Consider the following 21,565-nt stretch of genomic DNA (forward strand, 5'->3'; position numbering starts at 1 on the left):
TATGATTTTTTTTTTTTTTTTTTTTTATGGGGTAGGTGGAGTGCTGGGAATCTGTTATGGTTTAAACATCAGGGGTCCCCCCAGAACTCGTGGTGAGACAATGCAAGAACCTTCATAGGTGAAATGATTGGACTATGAGAGCCTTAATCCAATGAGTGAAATAATACCTTTTCAGGGATTAACTGAGTGGTAACTGAAGGTAGGGGGTACAGCTGGAAGAGGTGGGCATTGGGGTCATGCCTTTGGAGTATATATTTTGTATCTGATGAATGGAGTTTCTCTGCTTCCAGATCCTCATATGAGCTGCTTTCCTCCACCACACCCTTCCTCCATGAGATTCTGCCTCACCTCAAGCCACAAGTAATGGAGTCTGCCCTCTATGGACTGAAACCTCTGAAACCAAGAGTCCCAAGTAAACTTCTGCTCCTTTAAAATTGTTCTTGTCATGTCTTTCAGTCACAGCAATGAAAAAGTTGACTGAAGCAGAATCAAACTCAGGGTTTTGCATGTGCTAGGCAAATGCTCACCACAGAGATACATCCCTAGTTCCCAAACTAGGAAAATTTAATTAAATTTTTATTTCAGTTTACTTGGGATATACAGGTAAACTAATTCATATTTTTTTCATATAGTTTAAATTGTTGTTACAATATAGGAATTTATGGAAGACTTTGTTTTATGTTGTTTTACTGCACTAGGATCACAGGCAAAACATCGTCTTATATTCCAGATGTTTGTATATGTTTATGTTTTGCCTGTTTCTAAAAGTTTTGTATTTGTTCAGAGATGTTTTTCTCAGTCTCATAGCCAGATCATGACACAGCATTGTGTCTTGTCCCCTACTCCAGTGCTCTTGAATACCCAGCCTCCTCTTGGGACCAGATAATGATAGATAGTCCCAGAGATAATCTTAACCACTAATTTACCTTCACAGATTTTCGCTTTCTGGTCTTATCAAATCTCTGTATAATTTCTTTGATTTTTGTTTCATCTCAGTTATGTTTTAAACAATAATTTTAGGAAACATTTTTGTATTAATGGTTAATCAGTATTATGTAGTCTGTTCTAGGTTGCTTTCACTATATGGCTCACAATTTTTCAAGCAATGGAATTCAAAATTTAACATCTTCAAATCTTTTTGGCTACTGTTACAGGTCTCTCTCACTGACCCTTCGTAACATAGGTCATAGCCAGTCATCATTACCTTGCATTCATTTTGATCATTTTGATTATTATTTCTCCCTCAGTTGCCAAAGAAAACTCCTTTCCTTGACTAGTGAAGAGTGGTATGTCAGTCATTCTTAACAATGTCTTTCAAGAAGACCCTTAGAGCCATCCATTATCCTTCAGTGGCTTAGGTCTCTGCCCCTACCTTATAAAACGAAGCCAAACTGTTCTTTCAGCTAACATTAGAGCCCTCTGTTAAAACAAAACAAACAAAAAAATTAACTCCCATATCCATATATAAGACATGATTACAAATCATCATAAGCTCTGTGAGGGAAAATAATCAATTTTCAGGATAGAAAATTAAGAATTATATGTTGTTTGGTTTAGTAGATCATAGAAAACTTCTTTGAACCAGTAAGTTGTTATGGATCTTCTGGACAATGCAGAACTTATAGAATTCATTTTCTGAATATTAGAATTTAAAATATTCAAAATGAGTTTCTGATAGAACTTCATACTTTACTGTCTCTTAGGAGGCCTTAAAGATTTCCTTAACTCCTTTTTTTTCTCACAACTTGATATCCAGATTTTTATCATCTTAGTTAACAGAGCTAGAATACATTTGTTGGTGTACTTTTACTTAACATATACAGATTGAACAGAAATTACTGATTTTAGCTATTATAGGGAGTAGTGAATTCTATAGCCTTAAGTTTTCTGTTACTTTTAAGCTTATCTATATAACTCATAGCCAATTATTTACAAGTTCATTTTCTTTCCATTTATTTTGGCAAATCTAAATCCTATAAATTATCATCATATCTGTAATTATAGTTGACCAAATACAATGTATAGATTATTCTTTTCAGAGCCATAGCATCTGAAAATGAAATTTACTTTGATGTTTATTACAGCTGCCAACAAACTGATGTTAGCCTGAAAACTAAGATACTTTGTACGTTTTATAGCTAGACATGATCAACTATCTCTTTTCCTTTTTTTCCTCTAGTCATCATGATTTGGATACAAGGAGAAAATACTGTAAAATGAGTGTACCTTTTCTAGCCATAATAACTGTATATGATATACTAGTAGTTATTTTATTTTCTATCCACTATTCTCTTCTTGGATACAGGATACAGTGATTTATAAGCATTCTTGTTAAAATTCACATTGTGTGCAATGGACTAAACATTTGATTTCCATCCCTAAATTCATGTGCTGAAATCTTAACCCCAAAGTGATAGTACGAGTTGAGGCCTTCAGGAGATAGTAAACTCTCATGAATGGCATTAACCTCTTATAGAAGAGGCCCCAGAACTCTCACAAGCCCTTTTTTCTGCTACACAAGGACATAGCAAGAAGTTAGCAGTCTGCAGCTGGGAAGATGGCTCTCACAGAAACTGACCATGCTGGCACCTGATCTCAAACTCCCAGCCTCCAGAACTCTTAAAAGTAAATTTCTTTTATTTTTAAACACTACCCAAGTTTATGAAAGAACAGATTAGACATTATGCCTACCTGATTTCCATGTGTAATACATCTATCCAATAAATGTGTGATTGTGAGGGTGATATAGAGGGGCATCAGCAGCCAGGGCAAAAGGGTGAGTGAGGAGGTTGGGGGCAGGGCCAGAACAACAGGAGCATGGAGTTTTTCTGATGGTGTCAACCTCCTGCTTGATGAAGATGCTCTTGGACATAAGCGGGAGACCCAATTGGACAAACAGTTCCCTGCTCATCCTCCTAAGTTGGGGATCCATAGAAAAACTAACACAGATGCATGGGTAGAGGGGGCACAAATCAAGAATAGTGAGGAGAGTGTGGACAGGGAGGAGATAAGGAAAGGAGGAAATTCCAGAGACCATCAAAAGAACAGACTAAAACTCCCCCACCAGATTCCCAGCTCTGGGACCTTTCTCTTTAGAGAAGTCTATTTCTGTCACTTTTACAATAAACCCATTGCTTGCTTACTCTCTCTGTGTCCTGTTCTTCAATTATCTGATGAATGGAGATGATGAAACCAGCACCCCTAGATGGTAACCATTGGCTGGGAACGTCTTGTTTTATGAAATTCATGCAGGCTCATAGTGATCGCTCTCTAATTAATTATACTTCTGAACCACTAAGTATGAAACATGCTCATGAATCACATACTCTGGGGCAGTTGTTCCCTGTGTTTTTTCTTTATTAGCAAAGCAGTAAAACTTCTTTTTCCTGTTTCTCAAAACCTTGTATTCGTTATTGGATTGACATAGGAAGAGTGACTCTGTTGGCACCCAGGAGCAGCCCCCACTCCAGTTTTCTTGGTCAAATCTGGTTCTCTAGGCAATCCCCTTTCCATGCAGAAAATGCAAGGAGACTGGTGAACTTGTTGAGAGCTGACTGCTGGAGAATTAGGAGACCGGGTGAGTTTACCTGGAGCTGAACCAGAGGAGCTCTTCCTGCGAGTAAAGGGAGGGACTAAGGGGCCATCCCAGTAGCTGAGGAAGCTCCTTTTGCTTTGGAAAACTCCTGCCATCTCTCCTTGAACTGTATGGGTTACCCCATCAATTTTTGTTCTACTTTGACAAAGTGGAAACAGTGAAGTAAAGTCATGACACCCTTGGCCATCTTCCCTTGCAAAAGGATCTTCAAGGAAGCCTAAAGAAAAAATGGAAAGAATATCCTCCATTGAATATCAAAATGCCACTGTAAGAAAAAAGGCCCAAATAGAACCTTTGAGTACAATTGACAGCGGGTAACTCACTTAGTTGATGGCATTGTTATAATGATAAGGGAGACTGGTCAGGCTCAACAGTATCCTGTGCTCCAACCTTTTGAATGCAACCTTGGAAAAAAAAAAAAAAAAAAAAAAAAACACTGAGGTACAGTTTTGTCTCTATGTCAGATTGTCCAAACCCTCTCCTGGGATGAAATTTGTGGTATAAATAAAATGCACAGTTAACATTTATAAGGATTGTTTTGGATATGAATTTAAAAAAAGGGTCTGAAACTAGAAAAGAGATATAAAAGTTATAGGTATGCAAATATATTTTAGTATATAAAATTAGAAAAAGAAATATTTCTGGATGAGAAAGTATTTTGTATGGTAAAGCAATATTCTTGTGCTAAAGTCTAAGATGGAAGAAAGGACAAAGCTAAGGATGGAAACAATCATAGAATGTCTAAGCAATTTGCAGCATGTGGAAGGTAAATCTCAAAAGGTCTGCATATATAATTAAGTGGCCATAATTAGCATAGTCACTAAAAATTATTTAAGAGTTTTTCTAAGGTCAGATTTTAATGTACTGATACCAATCTTAGCTTAAAAAGTTGATCTGCTATTATCTATCAAGACAATTTCTTGTATGTGTTAGAGTTATTACTTAGGGAAACTAAGACTTAAAGGAATTAGAATTAGAATTTGTATCTACTTTAAAGTCTTTTAAATGGTTACTTTGTAACTGGTTAAATGAAGAACTGTTCTTTTAGGTTAATACAATAAGTCCACCCTTTAAATATATGTGACTGTAGATATGTATATAACAGAGAACTACATTTGTTTGAGCCTTGTCTAAGTGTTATCTAAAAGGTAACCAATAAGTGCTCTCTTTAGTACATTGTATATCTTAGAAAGAGCAGACTGCTATTTAAAGACCTGGTTTATATCTGTTTGTTTTGATTAATCTACTACTAATCATTAACACTGTTTCTTAAATGCATAAGAGATTCAATTTGATTTTTGCTACAACTGTTAACTTACGCAGACATGTGATTATAGTACCATACACTATGGATTCTAAATTTTACTTTGAAAGTTAAAGTAGTTAACATAAGGATGTCTGTGTAATTGTGATGCTAAACATTACTGACTTCTTTGCATATTGGATCACGGTCTTCAAGTATATAAACTTTATAAGATGTAAAGCTTAGGAGAGAACTTTACCAAGTTGATGTTCTCCAAACTAAACTTTTCTATAGCAATACCTCCCCTTCATACTTATTTAGAAAAAATAAATTTGGTTGGTATTTATTTATGTCATTTTATGTTTTATAACTGGAAAAGGTCAACCAGTTATCAATAAGTTATATATAAAATTTGTGTTACACTTTTCACTGGGATAGAAATTTAAATGTATTTTTAGAAGACAGTAAGGAGAGTCTGATTTATTCAAACTTGACAGTGTGTAACATGAAAATATTTTGCCACTTTTTCCACAAAAGGGAAATTAAGAGTTCTTTTAGTCCTTCTGTTTGATTATGTTTTTGGAGTAAATGTTGTATTATGTTATGTGATATTCAGGTAGACTCAGAGTAGTAATTCATGAGAACGTTAATGAATTATACTTTTTAAAAAAGAGGCAAAGTGCAGCTTCAGAAATAAAATACTTCAAGATTTTTATGAGACCAGCCTTACCTGAGTTAAAACTCTGCTTTGTCCTTCATTCTTCTCCAAGTTAGGATTGCTCCAAAATAGGCTAGAATTAAGCTTCTTTAAAGTTGTGCTCAAAAGATAGATTTTGTTGTTGTAGCAAAGATTGCCATGATCTCAAAATAAAAAGGAGATATAATACAAAACTTAAGCAAAGGTATGTGTGAATTGTAAAGTTATTTAGGTTTGTAAAATAGTTTTAAAAAAGTAAAACATGGGTGTAATTCTGTAGATAAATATATGGTTCTTGGTAGAGGCTAAATAGCTACTAAAGATACATTAATGTTCATTGTGCATTTTTCCTTTAAACCTTTATAAATATTGCCTGTTAGTGTTTTGAAGAAGTCATTCTTCTAACAGAACAATGTGAGTTAATTTAAGACTTGCAGGACAAATAGGATATAATGCTGATGTTCAGTACTAATACTGATCCTAATTAAATGAAAGGGGTAACTATACAATTATAGACACTGAAGTTATAACCCATTGCTCCCACTTAAAGACTGATTAAACTGGCCTGCTGAATGTTTAAACCCAAGATTTGCAGACAAAATTCAAGAAAGTAAAAGAGACAAGGAAAAGCAGGCAACATTTTGTCCCTTTCCTAGTAAGGTCAGCTAAGACCCAGGGAATGATGAGAATCTTCTAAGAACCTTAAAACTCTGGTGAGTCACCCAACATCCTGATCAGGGGGATGGACACAACCCTAGAGAACAGGAAGCCAACCATTATATGTTCTGCAAAGAAGAGGGTCATTAGAGAGGGAAATATCCCTGATACTTCAGAAGGAAGCTTTGTATGGTCAGCAAGACTCTGACCCATCCTGGTAGATGGCATGACTGGTAGAGGAAGGCTAAAGGAGTCAAGAGGTGCCTCACATATTCCTAACAGTGCTCTCTTAGGAATCTCAACTGACCCTAAGAGTAGATAGGGACACGGTCAATTTTGATCAACTTGGTCTTACACCCCTGTCAATAGTGTATAACTAAAGCGCAGTCAAATGCAGGCATTTAAATGTAAAGACAAGTTTTAAAAAATGCAACTTAAGATGTACTTTTGTGTCAGTCTTACAAAAGTAAATAAAGCTGAAGGTTACAAAGGAAGGATTCTGTGTGGGAGTGCCTAATACAACTACTAGAAAGAACTCTAGAAGCAGGTTTGTCTTGAGTATCAGAAACTGCTTAAAATAATAATTGCTTTTGTGCTAATAGTTTACAAAAATATCATGTTTTTCTATCTTGTTTACTCTTGTCCTAGCACAACCCCTTCCCCGTGTATTTCTTGTCCAGTCACCTGCTAATTGCCAAGATGTACCTTTGGACTACCCTGATGCTGAATACCCTTAACTGTCCATGCCCCACCCAATGAAGAACAAGGACTTCAGGTCACTTCCCCCCAAGTTTGCCCTCGCTCAGCAGGAAGCAGCTTGGAGATGTTGCCACCCATTTTTTAAAATGGAAATGAATGTGAAAATTGACAGTGGGGGTATATAACAGTGGTCCACTTCATGCTTTGAATATAGACCTTGCTGTTTGGAAATGGACATTTTTTCCCTCTCCTCCTTGAACCATCCTTCCTGATTTTCTCCCTGATCTTCTCCCTAATCTCTCCTCCCTAATCTTACCTTTGTGTGTGTGTGTGTGTGTGTGTGTGTGTGTGTGTGTGTGTGTGTGCGTGTGCGCACACGCACACACGCGCACGCTGGGGATTGAACCCAGGACCTTGTGCATGCAAGCTAACACTCTACCAACTGAGCTATAACCCCAGCCCAATCTTACCCTTTTTAATCTCAAGGGAAACAAGACTCTTTGGATCACGTTTTTAAAAACTCCCTATTCCCCAGATTGGAAGAAACACTCTGGGACAGGAAGTCCCCTGTGTTTCTCATTTGGTAGCAAAACAATAAAACTTATTTTTTTTCCTTTTTCTAACAAATACAAAAAAAAAAATAAGCATGCTCACCAGCAGAGACATTGCACAAAGAATGTTGGGAATATTCCTGAGCAAGCCACTATTTCAGATTTGTATTATATTCTATTGTTACCTTTCAAAACAACTGATTATTTTTCAGAACAAGTTTAATAAAAACAGGAATAAAAATGCAGTCAAATTCACTAAATAATGCTTTAAGCCCTTATTGAAAACTTATAATTTATGAGTTTGTTTATTCTATTTTGTATGTCTCCATTTTGGATAACGGTTTCCATAAACAGGTGAAATAATGAACTTAAAAGTCAATATTAATGTGTCTGATGATTTTATTTTTATTAAAATTTTACCTTTGCCATAATTAAAAACATAATGTCATTAAAATAAACACTTTATAAGCAAAGGTACTAGCCGACATTATTAGAATGTGTATTTATTGACATTCTGAGCTTATTCCCTTGCAGCCTTGCAGTGATCTTTAAAAGAGGTTGAAAGATATATTTGGTTTCCATTTAAGAATACTATCCTTTCAAAACTGTAACTGATCAGAAATGGTTTATGTGGATGAAAATTACCTTGGTTTTTCATTATATAATGAAACACAAGGCTTTCACATAAACACAAATTTATCTAGATTTCACACATGAATCAAAATATTAGCTTATCATTTTATCATGCATGTATCCAAAATAAAATGTACTCTTTGGATTTCTTTATATCTTGAAAAAAATAAATAATTACTTGAAAAGCAGCAAATTTAGTTGCATTCTTTTTGTTTCTTGGCTAATATCACTTAGTTGTCAGGCCATTTATAAAATAGTAGTGGAGAATTTATTTTCTTTCAGTTTACAAAATCACTGCAACATAAATTCAGATTCCTTCCACATGATTCATCATTCAGATGACTTTGAGTGGGCTTAAAGGTGACAAAAAGCAATTAGAGTTAAAAAAAAAAAAAGAAAGAATACATTTTACAAGCTCTCAGTTTTTACTTAAAGCCATTATTTTTCAACTGTGATAGAGGGAATAAGGACAGTGAAACCTTGAACTACTAAACTAATATAAGCAACAATATATTGCAGTCAAAATATATTAGAATATTAAGTGGTTTGAGTCACATAAATTTTTTTATATTATTTTAATCAAAGCAATAAAAATTAACTAACTAGAAATAGCATTAATTATAATGCCAATGAATCATTTATTCTTATTTGTTCTTTTAAAATTTTTGTTTTGTTGTTGTTGTTCTAGGGAACCCAGGAGTGCTCTTCCACTGAGCTACATTCCCATTTTCTTTTTAACTTCTTAGTTTTCAGACAGGTCCTAAATAAGTTGCTGAGGCTGACCTCAAACTTGTAATCTTCCTACCTCAGTCTCCAGAGTTGATATGATTACAGTTGTGTGCCACAATGCCTGGACAATATTGTCTCTTTGCATCTTAGTGTTTTCCAGAGGGAGAGAGATAAGCATTGAACAAATACATTTAATATGATTTTGCAGGATGTTGGAAGATTATATGTGGTATAGAAAAATAAAATAGAGAGTAAGAAAGGGAACTAGGGGTTCTAGTGAAAAGGTGGAGAAGATTCAACATTATATAGAGGGATCATGCTCGCATGTTTGAGATGGTATAATTTGGGCAAAGATGTGGAGGAAAGGAATAATTGACTAGACACCTGGAAGAAAGGTATTTCAGGGAAAAGGCACAGGTAAAGCAAAGGGAGATATGTACTAAACATATTTCATAAATAGAAAGTGAACTGAATCTGGAGCAGAGTGACCCAATGAGTTTTTTTTGTTGTTGTTGTCATTGGAAGATTTTTGGCTTGGAAGATAGTAGACAACAGATGCACTTTCCTTAATAGATAAATAGCTGTCACCATTATCTAACTGCTTTTGAGTGAGCTTTGTTAGTTTGCACCTTTCAAGGAATTCATCTATTTTATCTAATTTTTAGAAGTTGAACAAGAAGTTGTTCATGATACTCCCATAGTTATTATTATTATTGTTGTTGTTGTTATTTGTAGTGATTTTCAGATTGCCCGTGAGCACCTCTTTCACTCCTCATCTTGGTTATTTGTTTTCTATCATTTATTTCTTTCTCTATCTTATTAATCTTTTCTAAGAATCAGAACTGGTTTCATTGATTTTTCTCTATTGTTTATCTCTTTGCTACTTGATTGATTTTTGTCTTATCTTTATAACTTTCTCCTCTCTGCTTGCTTTAAAGGACTTCATTTACTTTATTTTTCTTTTTGTAAGAGTGTAGACAACTGACTTCAGAACTTTATAAAATAATATTTTTATTGATAGTAATTTATTTCCCACAAAATACTAATCTATTTACATACCACAAATTTTGCTTCATGGCAATGTATTTTAAATCAATTTATAATGTTTTTTAATTTATTTAATGATCTTCTCTTAGAAACATATTTTTTAGAGAAGCGTTGTTTAATGTCTGAATGTTTAAGTTTTTTTTGTGAAACTTTTATAGATTTTTAATATAATTCTTTCATAGTAAAAACATACTTTATATTACTTTGGTTCTTTTAAAGTTCTTACAAATTGTTTTATAGAACACCTACCTTGTCAAATGTTTCATGTACATGTGCGTATTCTGGTAGTTTTTGGTTCAAAAGTTCAAAAGTTCTGTAAATATTCATTAGGTTTACTTAATTGCTAATGTCCTTTTAGTGTTTTATAGTCCTACTATTTAATTAATCTACTTACTTAAAATTGACTATTGAGAAATAATTGTGTATTGATCTATTTCTCCATATTTTTTATAAATTTTTTATCCATGTGCCGGGGTCCAGCCCTAGCAGGGATCGGGGATCCTCGGTGGATGGGAGGCGTTGGCACAGTGGAGAAACAGCACACGGAGACACCAAGTGTTCTGAGTCTGAATCTGTCTTTATTTTTTCTGCCAGTCTTTTTATAGATATTTTTCTTTAGTAATGATTATATCTTTTTTGGTTAATTTAAAACAAGAAAAATCTTCAAAAGTACAATCTATGCTTCTTCTCAAAGTACACATTCTCTCTGTATGTCAGTCCAGACCAAAACAATCTTATTTTCCAGGTAGATTAAAACAAACTTGTGGCCCAGTTAAACTGAGGGCACCATGATCTGCCAGCCTTCAACCTTCAGAACAAACACATCACTAGATTTTGAACCATGTCAAGTGTTGAGTCCCTTATTCCAACAGACCATGTCAAGTGTCAGATCCTCTACTCTAACAGACCGTTTCAAGTGTCAGAGTGGCAGGAAATAGACAGGGCATCCATGTTATTTGGAGCAGTTGTTAGGACAAAAACCTTTTAAGATTGTGATTTCTTCTTGTTGAATTAACCCTTTTATGATTGCATAATGTCCCTCTTTACCCTAGTAATATTTCAAGTTTTGAAGTCTCCCTTTGTTTATATGACTACCCTAGCTTTGCTTTGATTTACATTTAATTTATACCATTTCCTGTTTTTAAGATTTAATCTATATATCTTTGCATGTTAAATGTTTAACTTGAAGATAATATATAGTTGATATTTTTTCATCAACCCCAATGATCTACATGCAAATATTTAGTTAATTTATATTCATTTCAGTTAACTGGTTTGGTTGAGTCACAATCTACTATCTTGTTGATATTTTTAAATTTGCTCTGTTAGTGTTTTGTATGATTTCTTAAAACAATTTTCTTCCCACATAAATACTAACAGTATTTTTATAGCTCTAATGTTGAGTGGTTAGTTTTACTCTTATGAATAATTTCAGTGACTGGGTAGTGCTTATAATAGATATTTTTAATTCTTTATAATTGTTTATCTTCAAAAATATTGTACTATCTCACATATGTTGAAAATAATCTTAATTTCTCTCCCCCAGTTTCTGCCTAACTTTAAAATGTACTTTTATATTTTATAAACTGTACATTTTATAACAATTTTTAACTATATTCAATTTCTATTAGAAATATTAACAATAAGCCAATATGTTCTATATTTATCTACATTTTAATTATGAATGGTGATATATTGCTTTTTGTAGGTCCAGGTATATTTATTGATAAATGCCTTATGGGTATATCAGTATGCATATTGCTACTTATACTTATTTTCTATCATTCTTTCTATCCGAAAAATGTGCTGGAAATTTCACTGTAGTTCATACCTGCTGGTAGTGAAACTTCTCAACGGTTGTTTAAAAAACTTTATTTTTCTTTCATTTCTGAAAAATATTTTACCAGTATAGAACTCTATATTGATGCTTAAGTATTTTTTTCAGAACTCCCAAAATTTTTCTGAGAAAAGTATCATTGATGATTCTTAAAATTACTTCTCTAATTGTAATGTTTACCCCCTCTTTGACTACCTTCAAGATCTTTTGTCCTTGGTTTTCATTGGTTGAAATAATCTGTTCTCTGTCTGAATAGGGAAGAGTAGCGGGGATGTATTTTTCCTTCTTAGTGTTCTATGAATTTCTTGTATCACTGTTTGGGTCTGCTTTATTTTTGAAAAATTCTTGGCCATTACCCCTTCAAATACTTATACTGTCTTATCTCTGTCTCCCCATTTCAGATTCTGTTCACAGAGAGGTTAAACCTTCTGACGAGTGCTGGATGGTACATTCTGCTTTTCCTGTTTTTGTGTTTGATCTGGGCCGTTTCTGTTGACTGGTTTTCAAGTCATCTGTTGCTTTTGATTACGGATGAGACCATCAAAAGCATCTTTCATCTCTGTGAACACTTTTATTCTCTATATGACAATTTCTTCTAGTTTCCATCTCTACTAAAATCCCTATTAGCATATGTTGTCCACTCTTTACTACAGCATTTAACATCAGTCATGGTAATTTTAAAATCTCTTTCTTGTAGTTTTGGCCTTTGAATTGCATCGAAATTATTGATTGATCTTTTGGCAGTGTGCTGTAGTTTTTGAATTTTTGTGTGTGTCTTATAATTTTTGATTGATTGTCAGACCTGATGTGTAGAACAGCAGAATTTGGGGTGAATAGTTTTTATGTTGGAAACCAGCATGCCTGCATTTCCGTGTGAGGGTATGAGTTGATTCAATTATAAGTTGAAATGATTTTGCTTTTGTTGTTCTTTGGTTATCACTGTCTTCAAATTAGTCTGAAATTACCTGATGTATTGTACATGCTCACCCTCAAAATTATTTCTAAGGATCATTACCTCATTCCCATAAAACTCTGCAAATCCACTAATTTGACTCAATCTCTTTTCCTTCTCCAGTCATCTCACATTCCTTGATAGAAATGAATACTCTGTCATTAGCAAAATTACCTCTACTCTAACACTCTCCTTCCAATTAAAACTCCACAGTTTATTCATTTAATTTTTGAGGGCATTGCCTTCCTTCTGGCTACCAAATACAGGTTACTTATTCTACCTACTCTCTCTCTCTACTACAAAGGTTGGATATTAGACAGCTTTCCTCCTCAATTTTCAATACTCTCAATATTTTTCCAGCATTTCCAAATCACAGAAAATATAATATTGTCATCTGCTCCAACTTCTGATTATATTCACCTACTTATACTAATTCTTTTTTTTTTTTTTTTCATTCAGTTGAGACTTTTAGCTTCTGAATCTCTCTAGCCTGCCATGATTATCAATATCAAAAATCCCTGGTGATTTTTAGTGTTCGCATAGATCCCCTCTGTTAAGCAAGTCCACAAGTAATTTGTGATCAGAAAGTGTGCGTGTTTGTATGGACGTAGAGTGCATGAAGGGATCGTTCTTTGGTGTTGACATACTCGCAAGCATTAGCAGGGCTAGTTGTATTTGTATTAGAGACAGAACTCCAGGTTCATCTAAACTATCAGGCAGTATATCTACTAATTTCAGGCCATTACGTCGAAGAATTAGGGGATCACAAGGGAGCTTTTTATACTCAATCACTCTCTTCTATCCCTCACACATTATTTGTAAAATATATATTTAAGTGGAGACGAATTTTACCTTTGAACTGGATTTGTCACATTCTTTCTGGCCTTAAACACTGACACACTCTAGCATCTCAGATAGTTGACCTCATACTGACCAAAGAGCTTCTTCTCCAGGTTTCCTCTGCCAAATCCCTGTAGTCATAGTTGTATCTAAAAGTTAACAATAACTATACCACCTCACAAAATCTAAATTTCAAAGAATTTCTTTCACTAGCACCTACTGTCTTTTCAGTATGCATTCCTTCAATTTTCAAAAATCTGGTCAATATAAATCTACTGAAATTTATACCTTGTGTGGGTCTAATATATACAGATATGAAAATCTCATTTTATCTGACTTAAAGAATTCATTATTAAGTCAGATTTTTGAATAAATTCTCAGTCTCCTCAACTTGAGAAATTGTTAAAAACTCTGAGTTTAACATTCTCAACTTTCTGCATTTCTTGATTTTGTACATGAACAAATATATCATAATTTTCTTACTTTAAATTCCTTAGTACTTCAAGTGTGCTTTCAGTTATAGAACAAAAAAATACTGTTATGTTCTCTTATATCATTAACTCACACACTTTCTAAGAAAGTTATTTCAAGCTTTTCATTTCTTTATTATGATTGATGAAAAACATATTCCTCTCCTATCTATAGCTAGTCTTTTCATCTGAGAAAATTAAAAAAGTAAGAAGAGAATTTCATTGTTGCACTTACAAATCTAACAATGTCCCTCCATTTGGATTTATGAAACATGTTCTTGGTCTGGTTATTTTTAAAAACATATGTAGAGTGAAATAGACATTATTGCCTCATGGACATATATAACTGCATGACTGATGTGATCCTATAATATGTATAATCAGAAAAATGAGAGATTACTCTCCATTTATGTATGATCTATCAGAATTTCTAAATGCATTCTACTGTCATGTACAACTAATTAGAACTAAAAAGTAAAAAACATAAAATGACAAAAAAAAAACATATGTAATTTCCTTTTGCCAACATAAGTTCAAACCCTGTGTGTTTGCTCTCCTATGAAAGAACTTAACTCTGTATTTTTCTTCTTTACTTTCAGCAATTACCTTTCTTCAAGTGAATCTTTGGCTATCACCAGCCTGCTGAGGTAGAATTATTATAAAAAGAAAAAAGTCACCCATATTTTTTGTAGCTCATGACTCTGACTTGTCTTCGTTACATACCGTGAAACAGCTCCTAGAATTTGTTTATGTTTGCTGTCTTAAATTCCTCCCATTCTGTCCTGTCTTCTTACCACACACCCAAGCTTTTATTCTAACCACAATGAAAGCAGATTTAGATACCTAACCCAAAATGTAATTCTCAATCCTTACCTTACTGTTCTCTAAGAGTTGAAAGTGTTTCTGTCTGCATTCAGTTTTTCCTTTTGTGAAATCATCTGATCTACAGCATTAAATTTGATCCATACACTGCTGAGTCTCCATTTAAATTTTTTTGCCTGGCATCCCTACCTAAAGTCTAGGCTCATCTATCTGACTTCTTACTCTAATGTTCTGTGTAAACACTTAATAGACAACTTAATATCAGTATGAGAAGAAGAGTTTTAATTTCCCATCTGTTCTGGTATTTTTCTCTTGCATTGTCATCATCATTATTTTGTGGCTATTATTATTTTGAGCAAATGACCTCACATTTGCTAAGCAAGCACTCTACCACTGAGCTACATTCCAAGCCCTCAAACATTTCTTGCATCATTTCACAGCAATTTAATTACCAATGTACTCAAACCATGTGAGTCATCACTGACTATTCTTTTTTATCACACTTATTTTTCTGCAAATTCTATCACATTTATTTTTAAATGTTTATGTAGAATATGAGTAGCTCTTGCCACTATGTGATATTTCCTGATTCTTTGTATTTTAAAACATGGTTGGCTTTTCCCATTCTGCTGGTCAGTATTTTGTCTGAAAATTAAGGAAATTTGAGGAGGTGGGGTGGTACATGGGAGGCTATGAATGTACTGTCATGTAGCTTTGATGTGGGAGGGGGTGGGGTTCACTTTATGGAGATGACTGTCATTCTAGTCATGATAGGAGTACTGGTAATATGGAACAAACAAGTAAATTAATGAACACATCAAGGTGACAGGTAACTCTATAGATAAATGTGAAAAATGAAATTGGTAATATGAAAATTATACATGTATATAAGGAAACATTGACAATTATGTAATACTCATACATTTCTATGAATATATTTCTCCAAGGATCTTGGTTCATTTCATACGTATACTTAGGTGTTTAATACTTATACATGTATCAAGAACAATATGAACCAGAATGATTTCCAAGCAATTTGGAGCATCTGATTTTGCCAAAATGTAGGAATGCTCAAGAAATAATGCAGATGTATAAAAATATATGTAAGTACCTAGAATTGACTTCCAGAGGACAAAATTTGGAGAACTTGAGCATCAAAAAATACTACATGAAATAATAATTTGTGATTTCATATGAAAGTAAGTAAATAAATGAATATAAATGGCAAACAGAAGATCTTTTTGTGATAAACTACCAAATAAAAAATTTAGAAGGAATTATGCTTATAGGAAATCATCAATGACAAGCATGAGCATGGTGGTTGATTCAGGCAGGCATCATCAAGGAATGCTGAAGCCAGATACTTTTTAAGGGAGAGAGCACTTCTAAATGCCCTCAACATCTTCTCACATTGTGCTTTGCTGATTGTAATGGGAGAAACCTGATGATTTGTCATGGAGATATCTGGCAGACACCAACTTTACAAGAATGTGTGATCTGAGTCTGGTCATAGGGAACATCAGGTGCTCAATAATTGAGAGCCAACCCTATTAAAATGAAAAGAACTGTAGGGATTTGGTAGAACTAAGGAATCTTATAGACTGAAAGACCTGAAAGGACATATCACATGAGTGTGGCACATGCTCTTGGACAAGACCCTGGATCAGAGAGAAAAAAGAGATACTGTCTGGAGGAATGGTGAGTTTGGGGACAACTGTAGGTTGCTTGGTAGTGTGGTATTAATGTGATTTTTATCTTTGGAGGGTCTTAAGATGACTCTCTAGGCCAATGTTGTTGTCCTTGGTGGGTTCATACTGGTGTCTGGAATAATGCAATATGAAATTTACCATTTTCTCACAATTGTTTCCTAAAAACAAAGAAAAGAATAGGTACAGAAGATCACTGAGAGTATAAAAATATTATAAAAATTAGAACATGCTATTTAATTTCAGCTAAATGCTAAGAGGGAGGAAAGTACCATGAGTAATTTTATCTGTTAAATAAAAGGTAAATATTTAATATACAAAATATATATGCCATTCACAATTTGGAAATAGAGTTTAAGAACTCCAAATAATAGAAAAATTGAACAAAGAGACCATCAGTCTACATATCTATTAACTTTCAAAAATCATGAAAATGACTCAGTGTATACCAAGATTCCAATGATGTGAATGAAAAGATCAAAGATAGCAAAATCATATATACATACTCTTTTATTTTTTAAATGAATAAGGTTTGGATAGATATTCAGATAAATGTGTTTACTTGATTTGGCTTTTCCTAAGTGGTGTATCGCTCCACTTATTAATAAACAAATAAAAATGAACTTCTGTGTTAATCTTGAGGATGCAGGTGGACACCTTAGAAATGCCAGTGTTGGAAATGAATGGATAATATCTGAGACATCTGACAACACCTCTGTGGAAGCTGTCAATTCTTTTCCAGCTGGAATCATAGCAGAATGTGTAATTACTCTAACGCTTTCAGCAAGAGACAGACATGTCCCTGTGAATATCAGTCATTCAACTGGAAATTTTCAGATTCTGAGTCAGTGCCATCTAAAAAGAATGTACTAGAAAGCTGATAAAAGTCTTTGATTTTCCTTTTTTTTTTTAAAGGGAAGCCTTTTCTATGGGTAGAATAATCCAGTTATCTTCCTAAAGAACAAACACACATACACCTGAAAATCATGCCCTTTTACATTCTATGAAATCCACTTTTTCTCATTTTTGATGCACAAATGTTATTATATCATAATTTCATCTGTCATACTGTGTACCATTAGTAACTTATGACCCATGGTTTTCCAAACTGATGAGCAATTATTTTTGAAGATAATAAGAAACATCTTGCTAAATGGTGGCAGTTATAGACCAGTGAGAAATATCTTCCCAGTTGCTTTCAAATTAAACTTTAGAAGTTTGTTTTATTGTATGTATGCATAAGAACACAGTCTTTCTTAATGGTGTAAGATTAGATAATGATTTAAACAAACACTTATTGAATACTCAATCTTCTATCTGTGCAATGTGGGTAATAATAGAATACGTTTTATGGAGTTGTGAGGAAAAATGACTTACTACACCCTAAGTGCTTAATATAAATTGTTATTAATATTGTTGCTAGATGCTGCATTTCTACAGATAAAACATGTACTGCTTCTCTTTGAGACAGTCACATAAAATTTAAACAGAGTTATCCATGAATTCACATAAAATCATATGTAATTATGGCTCAACACTAAATAAGATTCATCAGATAGAGAAGACTAACCTGAGGAATTTCAACTGTTTAAAGTTTTTAGTTTTTCTGCTGAAAATAGTAGACAGAAGTGAAAATATAAGTTTTCATTTTAGAAAGATCCTTCTAGAAAGAAAAAAATTACAAGTAGAAGAGGAAAATAAACATCTTAGAAAAGAGGAAAAGTTTGTGTTTATTTATTTATTTATTAGTATCAGGGATTGAACTCAGGGGAATTTAACCACTGAGCCACATACCCAGCCCTTTTTTGTATTTCATATGGAGGCAAAGTCTCACTGAGTTACTTAGGGCTTGCTAAGTTGCTGAGGCTGGCTTTGAACTTGTGATCCTCCTGCTTCAGCCTCTCGAGCTGCTAGGATTACAAGTGGGCACCTCTGCGCCCGGCCAAGAAAGGTATATTCATAAATGGTGAGTTGTGAAGAGGAGGTATTAGTATAATATAAATCTATTAAAAATGATGGCTAGTAAAGCTGATTACTGTAACTTGGAGATGGAAATCACTAGAGTCTTTTATTTTGAATAATTCTGATGGGCCACTTCCTACTTATGTTTTCATAGCAGGGTCTTTGGTAAATTTGATACCCATGTCTTTGGCATCTCCACTCAAGTCACTGGTCAAACTGTTCAACAGAAAACAAACCAGGGGTATGTCCTGAAGGTGTGCTCATTTGTCCGTCTCTGTTGATTACAGTAACTCGGCACCTACAGTGTCCTCCCACAAATAGTCTTTTTGTTCATCAAACAGTAATCTTACTCACCAATGCAGTCTTTCTCTCTGGTCCTGTTGTTTGTTCAAAAATTGTGTACAAGGGAAAGGAGGCAAGAGTTTGACTCAGGTGTCTTTAGAAGACATTTGAGCTGGCTACTCAGTGGCTCCCTGGAGCACTACTGCACTGTAAATGAAAAAGAGGTTTTTTTTTTGTTGTTTGTTTGTTAGTTTGTTTTTGTGTGTGTGTGCATTCTGTACTCTCTGACAGGGCTGGAGGAAGCAAAGATAAGGCCATTCAGATGGAATGGTTTATCACAATATCTCCTTAGTTACTATTTTTACTTAGATTCCAAGGTCTTCAAGGGAGACCATTCTTTACTTGGGTTTTTACTCATTCAAAAAATAGATGAAAGTCTACGAAAGAAAGAAAACATTGATCTTATGTTCTTGTTTAGTAAGTGAAAAGATTATTTAGAAGTATTATTTCCTGTTATTAAATAATTGAATGAAATAGGCATGAATATCCCTATTTAACAATCGAACTAAAAATCAGGAAGATGAAATTGCTTGCCCAATGACATTTAAGTTTCAAATTTAATAGTCACAGGTTTTATAGATTTTATTGTCTTAGAGACTATATTGTTTATATTATACTATTTCCCATGGTTTAATTGCATAATTGGGCAAGTGTTATAAATTATTTAAATATGTAACAGGAGCTGCAGAATGGGAACTAATTTTCTTAATTCATTTATTATTATTGAAAACTCAAATGCACACTCAATGCTCTGCCAGGGTGTTCTGTCAATGCTTAGTACATATAGAGGCTGAGAGCTGTGCTCTTTGCACTGGAAGCCCCAGGCACCATTATGATTCCTTGTAGAAAGATAGTGGAGTAGAATTAAGTAAGTGTAACCAGATTCCATTTCATATTGAATCCAATGGGTCCACAACACATCAGCCTGTTGTTTCTTGGTTTTAGTTATACTATTCAGCTGAATGTATTGAAACTCTGGAAGCATGTTCACACTGGGTCTTTGACAGTTGGAGTAAGAACTAACAAAGTACAAAAAAGTCAGGTGGACAAAGTCTCCTCCAAGAAATAAGTAAAGAAAAAACATGATACATAATTTCTAGTGGAATTATTTGATTTTAAAGAGATTTCAAGTATTTGAGGGTCATGGGAATAATTATTTGCCATTGGATTCATCTGTGTAGGACAGAAGGAAACAGAAAAACATGGTGGTATCAGTGGATTGTCAGTAACACATCATAGTAGTCTTAATGGTTACTGCCATGCTGGATGTGACAATTTTATAAGGACATTTCACCGCCATGCTGGATGTGAAAATTTTATTAGGACATTTCAATACAATCTCTGTGCTTTTCATAAGAAGCAGTATAAGCGTAGATCAGTGAACACATGACCACAATATCTAATAGTCTCACCATATATGACATCACCCAGGAGTTTCAAGCTTGATGAACTACTGGCAGAGAATCTTAAAGCTCCCATTATAAAGAATTAAACATCATTGTCATGAATGACACTTCAGATCGAATATGAGTTCACAAACAGGAAAATGGAAGCAGAAGTGGCCCTATTCATTGTCATACTTAGAGACTCACTTAATGTTTTCCATATCACAGCTTTAAGTTCCTTAGGTCTAGAAGTCCTAGTTCCCACACTAGGGTACTTCCCTCATTAACACAGTACAAATTCGCTAAATATAAAGTTTTGGTTCTTACCTGGTAATTTGGGCTCTTCATTCTTTAGACTATGAAGCAAAGAAAGCAGTCAACATAGTATTTGGTAATCAACCTTATTAATACTAGAATACTGTTACATAATGTGAGGATGTAAAAGCATGTCTGATATCCACAGAATATAGGGGGTTCTACAGGTTGTTGCCATGCTCATTTTAGCTATGAAGAGCCAATTGCCACAACAGTGAATTGGTATGGGCATGACATGTAGGTATTTGAACTCTTCAGGGATAAATAGATGGTTTAGCATGTTCCTCCCCCAGATGAATAACTTGTTCTAGCAGATGTACTACCTGTGGATGAGGATAATCTAGAATGATTTCCAGAGAAGATAATCAATATCATTTATAATCTCGAGACAAACTGAGAAGTCTAGACAATAACTCATCCCACAACCCTGCTTGTATTTATTTTTGACCACCAACAATTTTAAAAAGTCAGGAAGATTTAAGTGTGCTACAATGATGCAGTCACATCGAAGTATAACAACTCAATTCACATAGACCATGGAACTGATTTAGGTGTCCTTCAACAGATGAGTGAATAAAGAAAATGTGGCATATACACAGTGGAATACTACTCAACCTTAAAGAAGAATAAAATTATGGCATTTGCAGGTAAATTGATGGAGCTGAAGATTATCATGCTAAGTGAAATAAGTCAACCCCAAAATCCAAAGGCTGAATGTTTTCTCTGATATGCAGATACTAATTCACAATAAACAGGGGGGCTAAGGAAAAATAGAGGTATTTTCGATTAGGCAGAGGGGAATGAAGGGAGGGGATGAATTATGGGGTAGGAAGAATAGTAGGATGAATTGGACATTATTACCCTATGTACATATATAATTACAAAACTATCGTGATTCTACATTGTGTACAACCCGAAGAATGAAAAGTTGTTTTCCATTTATGTATGATGTGTCAAAATGCATTATACTGTCATGAATAACTAATTAGAAAAATAAAGTCAGGAAGATTTAGAGTGAACTTCATATGTGAAGTGAGTCATTACAAAAGGCATCAATTTTATTGATACTTGCAAAGAACTAAT

The sequence above is a fragment of the Sciurus vulgaris genome, assembly GCF_902686455.1.
Source record: "Sciurus vulgaris genome assembly, chromosome: 5".
In the NCBI taxonomy this organism is placed as follows: Eukaryota; Metazoa; Chordata; class Mammalia; order Rodentia; family Sciuridae; genus Sciurus; species Sciurus vulgaris.